Source organism: Gracilinanus agilis, chromosome 2, assembly GCF_016433145.1.
Source record: "Gracilinanus agilis isolate LMUSP501 chromosome 2, AgileGrace, whole genome shotgun sequence".
NCBI classification, from domain to species: Eukaryota; Metazoa; Chordata; class Mammalia; order Didelphimorphia; family Didelphidae; genus Gracilinanus; species Gracilinanus agilis.
In genome coordinates, this window is record NC_058131.1 from 613,835,392 (window position 1) to 613,840,768 (window position 5,377).

Below are 5,377 nucleotides of genomic sequence, written 5' to 3' on the forward strand. Positions count from 1 at the left end.
GGGGGGGGGGGGGGGGGGCGGGAAGTGTTGGAGATGGAGGGGCTCATACGAATAGTGCATGACTACGACAGAGGGCAGGCCATAGAGACAGGCAAAGTAGTCCTAACCTCGGAGACTTGGGGGGGTGGGGGTGGGGAGAGAACCTCTCAAAGACTCGCGGAGCACAGATGTCCCCAGGGATTCTTCAGGCTACGGTCTTAAGAAGAGCCCGGAAAGGGAAGCTTTGGGGATTGGAGGCTAGCCTCGCCCCTGACACTACTCAGGAGGCTCACAGGTTTTAGGGTTGGATCCCCAAGGTCCCCGGGAAGTAGACGGGCACTTCTGGGAGGTGTGGAAGCTAGCCATTCCGACGCAAGGGCTAACCTCGGCTAATGAAAGGGCTCAGGTATAAAGGCTAGCCCCTCGGGGATTCCGAGGCTAGCCCCTAGAGGGAGGGATGGTGCGGACAGCTTTTCCCCAGGAGAGCTTGGAAATGGAGTTAATAATATGAGGTTCACCCTGGGAGTGGGAGCGAGTCTTACGGAGTTTTTAGGGGGTTCGCCTTTAGGAAGGCGGGGGTGTCAAGGACGGAGTAGATCGAGCCGCGGAAGGGGGCGGGGCGGAGGGGGGTCTCGCGGCCGTTAAGGAGGCCGTTGGCTGGGCCCCAGAGGTGGGGGGAGTGGAAGGGAGGGGACGCGGCCCCTACCCCACCGCGTGCTGGGCTCAGCTTGGTGGGGCTCCGCTCGGCTGCTCGCGCACCCCCCCCCCCAGCCGCACCCTGCCAGGTCGGGCCCGCGCACCGCACTCACTCACCGGCCCCTCCGAACAGCAGAAATCCAAACACGCAACTGCCGCAGCGCCACCCCCGCCGCCCTCTGGCCCCCCTTCCAGCTCGCTCTCTCAGAGCCCCTCCCCGTCCGCCGCAGAGGCCCCGCCCCTCGATGACTCCGGGCCAGGTCAGGGAGCCGTGAGAGGTTCAGCACACGGGCTTGGGCGTAGAATTCTTCCCTACCTCCCCACTCCTCTCCCTCCTCTCCAGCCGAGCCCTCCAATCCCCTAGTCTTCGGAGCTGCGTAGTCTCTTCCACCCCCTCACTTCAGGGAGGGGCGGGGGAGGAGCTGAGGAACCCGAGCCAAGGCAGAGACGGCTGCAGCCGAAGCTGAAGGAGCCACAGAAGCAACAGCAGTTCCCGCAGCTCCCCCTAGGTTGGACTCCCAACTGGGCCTTCCTTGCTGTCACTCAAACCCGCCCCTCCAGCTGCCGGGGACCCTCGATACCTTCCCCTCCCCCTCCCAGGCCAGGATTTTCCCTGCGCCACCCGCCCTTCGGGCCGTTCTGAGGCCACCATCCACCGTCCTGGGGGGTGGGGACTGCGAAGCTTGCTGAGTTTCAGCTGCATCTTCGGGTAGCTTCAGCCGCCGCCATCTCCCACTTCGGGGGCTTCACTGACCCTCCGGATTATTTGCATTTGTTTAAGTGGGAGACTATTCGGCAACGTGTACCACCCTGTGGACGTCTGGAATAACGGCCCTTTGTGGGGTCATTTGACAGACCTCCCACACCTTCTGGTTACTTAATTGACGGTGGAAAGCAGAATGCGACTAGCTCCACTGGTCAGCGTTTCCAAATATTTGTATTTCTAGAGGCCTGCCAGATACCCGAACTATAAGGGAAAAAAGAGTGGGAGGTGGGAGATGGAAACCGATCCGGTCTTCTCGAAGCTTACATTCTCAAATCTATTCTGAGGCGCACTAGTGCGTCTGGAATCAGAAAGATCTGAACTCAACTGCGCCCTCAAACATTCTACTAATTATGACCCTAGCCCAATCACTTAACCTCTGCCTGCCTCAGTCTCCCCATCTGTAAAACAGGGATAGTAAGAGCACCTACCTCCCTGGGTTGTTCTGAGGATCAAATGAGGTAATATAAGTCAAACGCTTAGTACAGTACCTGGAACGTAGTAGATGCTGCATAAATGCTAGCTGCTATTATGAGGGGAAGGGGATGGACACAGAAAAGTAAACCTAACGTACAATGTAATTTAAGGAGGAGGAGACTATTAACCGGGCTATGAGAGGGATGGTGGGAAAGGTTTAGAATTAGAAGGTGGTACCTGAGATAGGTAAGGATTCTAAGCGTGCCGAGATCTCCACCGTCATTGGCTGGATGAGTTGCCAGTCAGTACCAAGCCAACCTGCACAGAGCAGCCATTCCTCCAGTCCGCGGCTAGCCGATGTGCGTGACGTGACGTGACGCCGGTGGGCGGGTCCTCGGCTACATTTTTCGGGCCTTCTAACAGTTCCTGTAGGGGGCAGGGTGTCGGTCCTGAAGGCGTAGTGTAGTTTTCTGCTACAGAGTTTTTGAGTATGCGAGGTATTGGGTAAAGATGTTTGAAAGCAACTAAGGTATTTAAATACCTGGTGAAGAGGCGTCAAATCTGGGAGGCCCTTTTTAAAAATAAGAGTCAAGAGTCTCCTTATTCTACTGATGAGGAAAATGAGGCAGTGATGAAAATCATCAGAGGTCCCAAGGGCAACAAAATGATGGACACCAAAAGGTCTTGAGAGAGGCCTAGAAGCCACCTGAAAGGAAACACGTGAAAGGGGGGAGGGGAGGGAAACCCACTCTGTCCCTGGCTATCTTTTTCTCTAGGAGGCCCTTCCCCAAACCCACCCCACCTCCATTCCAGCTGCCCTGCCACCTCTTTTAAAAAGAGCATTTGCACCAGGAGCCCACAAACCGAGCAGGAAACAGCAGGGCCTAAACGTCTTCCACAGGCCACACACAGACCTTTCCACTAGTCTCAGGATGATGGCCCAATCATTTCCCCTCAAACCCTTACTTTCTCTTAGAAGAACCACAGCAACTAGGCAATTGGGGGTGACTTACCCAAGGTCACCCAGCTAGGAAGTATCTGAGGTCACATTTGAACTCAGTTTCTTCTGATTCATTGGACCAACAGCCAGGTCTTGGTCAGGAGGTCCTAGGTTCAAATGTCCTGGGTTCAAATGTGGCTTCCAACACTTCCTATAGCTGTGTGACCCTGGGCAAGTCACTTAACTCCTGTTAACTTTGAAAAAAACAGAACTATTAAATAGTCAGAAAAACCACTCTATAATTAAAGAAAAGGAGGAACAGGGCTGATTAGGCCTCCACTCAGAGCCACACACCACATGCCTTATGCAGAGTCGGATGACTGAACACTGCTTGCTCTGGTCCCTGACCTTCTAGGCGTACTATCTCACTAAATTGTGGCTCCTAGGAAACAAAAGAAATTGGGGAACTTATATAACATTTGGGTAGATCCTAGGGCTGGGAAAGATGATTGACATTATCATACTTATAAGGATTGGATTTACAATCAAGCTTGGGGAAAGGAATCATAGTGAGAAGCTAGGGTGTAGGGGAAGGGATACAATGGATACTAAAGGATCCTCCCTGCCCAGGTAGGTGTGTTTTCCTAGGAAAGGGTCTCTGATACAATGGGAAAGACTACCTAAGACAAAAAGATATTTAGCATTTACCTAGGGTCCACTATTCAGTCTGCATCTGCTAGCCTGAGATTCCCTTCAGGGTGAACTCTCACTGGAACTGGGAATGGGGAACAAGGAACCAGCATAAGCTTTGGGGGACTCCAACCTACAAGCTATTCCTAAAACTTGAGGTTCATCAGATCTCACTAGGCCACAAGTTTGGGGTCTCTAGATTCCACATCAACACTCCCATGGGGGAGGGGACCTCCTAGCTGCCCCTCTCTCCACCATCTAGTCATCTTTACTTCCAAAAGGTTATTCCTTTTCAGTACGCCTCAGACATTATTATAGGGCCCTTGCTCTGTGCAAAACCCTGTTGGGCACTGAAGGAAACAACTGTGAGTCTAGTGGTATCTGCCCCTCGTGGAGGTGGAAATGGAGAGTAAGATTTGAATGTATGCACACAAGTAAACAGGATATAAGATGTAGTGTAAAAGTAAAAAAAAAAAAATTAAGAGGCTCTGAGAATTCGTGGGATAAAGGAATCTCTTTTGGCTGAGAAAGTCTTGATAAAACTGATGATTGGGTTCTTTGGACTTTTTTTGATGAGGGAAACTCTTAGTTTCAATTATCTAGTTGTCAAGCTCTACCCTTCAACCTTTTTTCTCTAGTCAACACCAATGACTGAGCAATCACAGTGCAGAATCCTGACCAAGGAGATAAAAATGGTATAAAAAAAAGAAAAGAAAACAAGGGCCTTGACCATGAAGAATCTTCTGGGGCAAAAGGTGAGAAGGAAAGGACAAAAGATACACACATAAACTATTCAATAGATATTTTAGTGTTCACTAACAGCACATACTAAAATTGGCAGGATCTTTATGCAATAACATTCAACAGACATTTAGTACTACTCACAAAAGTACAAAAAGGCACACTTGGAATAACAGGATTTAGGACAAAGAACTGGATCTGAAGTCGGGGAACTTGAATGTGAGTCATTACTGTATGACCTAGGTCAAGTCACCTGGCCCCTAAGTCTCAGTTTCTTTATGTCATTTGTAATAGCAATGAAGGATTGTTATGAAGATTAAATGTAAGGAGAGGAAACATGATATAATGGACAAAAAAACTGACCTCAGAGCCAGGAAGATCACTTCAAATAATCCTACATCTGACACATACTGGCTTGTGATGGATGCTAGGCAAGCTATTTAACCTCTGAGTGTTAGACAACTCTCTAAAACTAAAAAACAAACATATACTTTGGAAGAAGAAGCTCCTCATCAAGCACTCCCCTACACTGCACAAATGAATCAAAGATCTGGTTTAAAAAAAATTTTTTTAAAAGATGGTTTCAAAGAAACCTGGGAAGATTTGTATGAACTGATGCAAAGTGAAGTGAATAAGGCCAGGGGAACAATTTTGGAAAGACAAATAATGAAGTGAAGATTCAGTACAAAATAAGATAGTTTGGGTTTTGGCGGGGTTTTTTGGTCATAACCAGTGTCTAAATTTGTTTTGTTTGTTCAAATCTGGCCTCAGACATTTCCTAACTACGTGACCCTGGGCAAGTCACTTAACCCCCATTGCCTAGCCCTTACCACTCTTCTGCCTTGGAACCAATACACAGCACTGATTCTAAGATAGAAGGTAAGGGTTTAAAAATAAATAAAAAATTTTAAAAGAATAAATTTATTTTGCTTGTATGTTAGATTTCACCCTTCCCCAGAATTCTCCAGTATCCTTAAGGGGATTGAAATATATAGGCTCTTAGCAAATGACTCCAAGCCCCACTAAATGTAGAGGGTAGATGTTCTTCTGCACCCCAGTTCTATTAGCTGATAATGATCAGATTAACTTTTACACAGAAATATTTACTTCGACAGTATATATATATATATATATACATATATATATATATA

The 5,377-nt window shown here is 48.6% G+C and overlaps 1 protein-coding gene across 1 annotated transcript in view; it reads right to left on the reverse strand.

Moving 5' to 3' along the window:
- Positions 1–833, reverse strand: part of NT5C2 (5'-nucleotidase, cytosolic II) — a 130,608-nt gene extending 129,775 nt beyond the window's left edge. Inside the window, exon 1 of the mRNA XM_044665533.1 lies at positions 793–833. The gene's annotated coding sequence lies outside the window, so the exon portion shown is untranslated. The remainder of the gene's footprint in view (positions 1–792) is intronic.
- Positions 834–5,377: the final 4,544 nt, after the last annotated feature.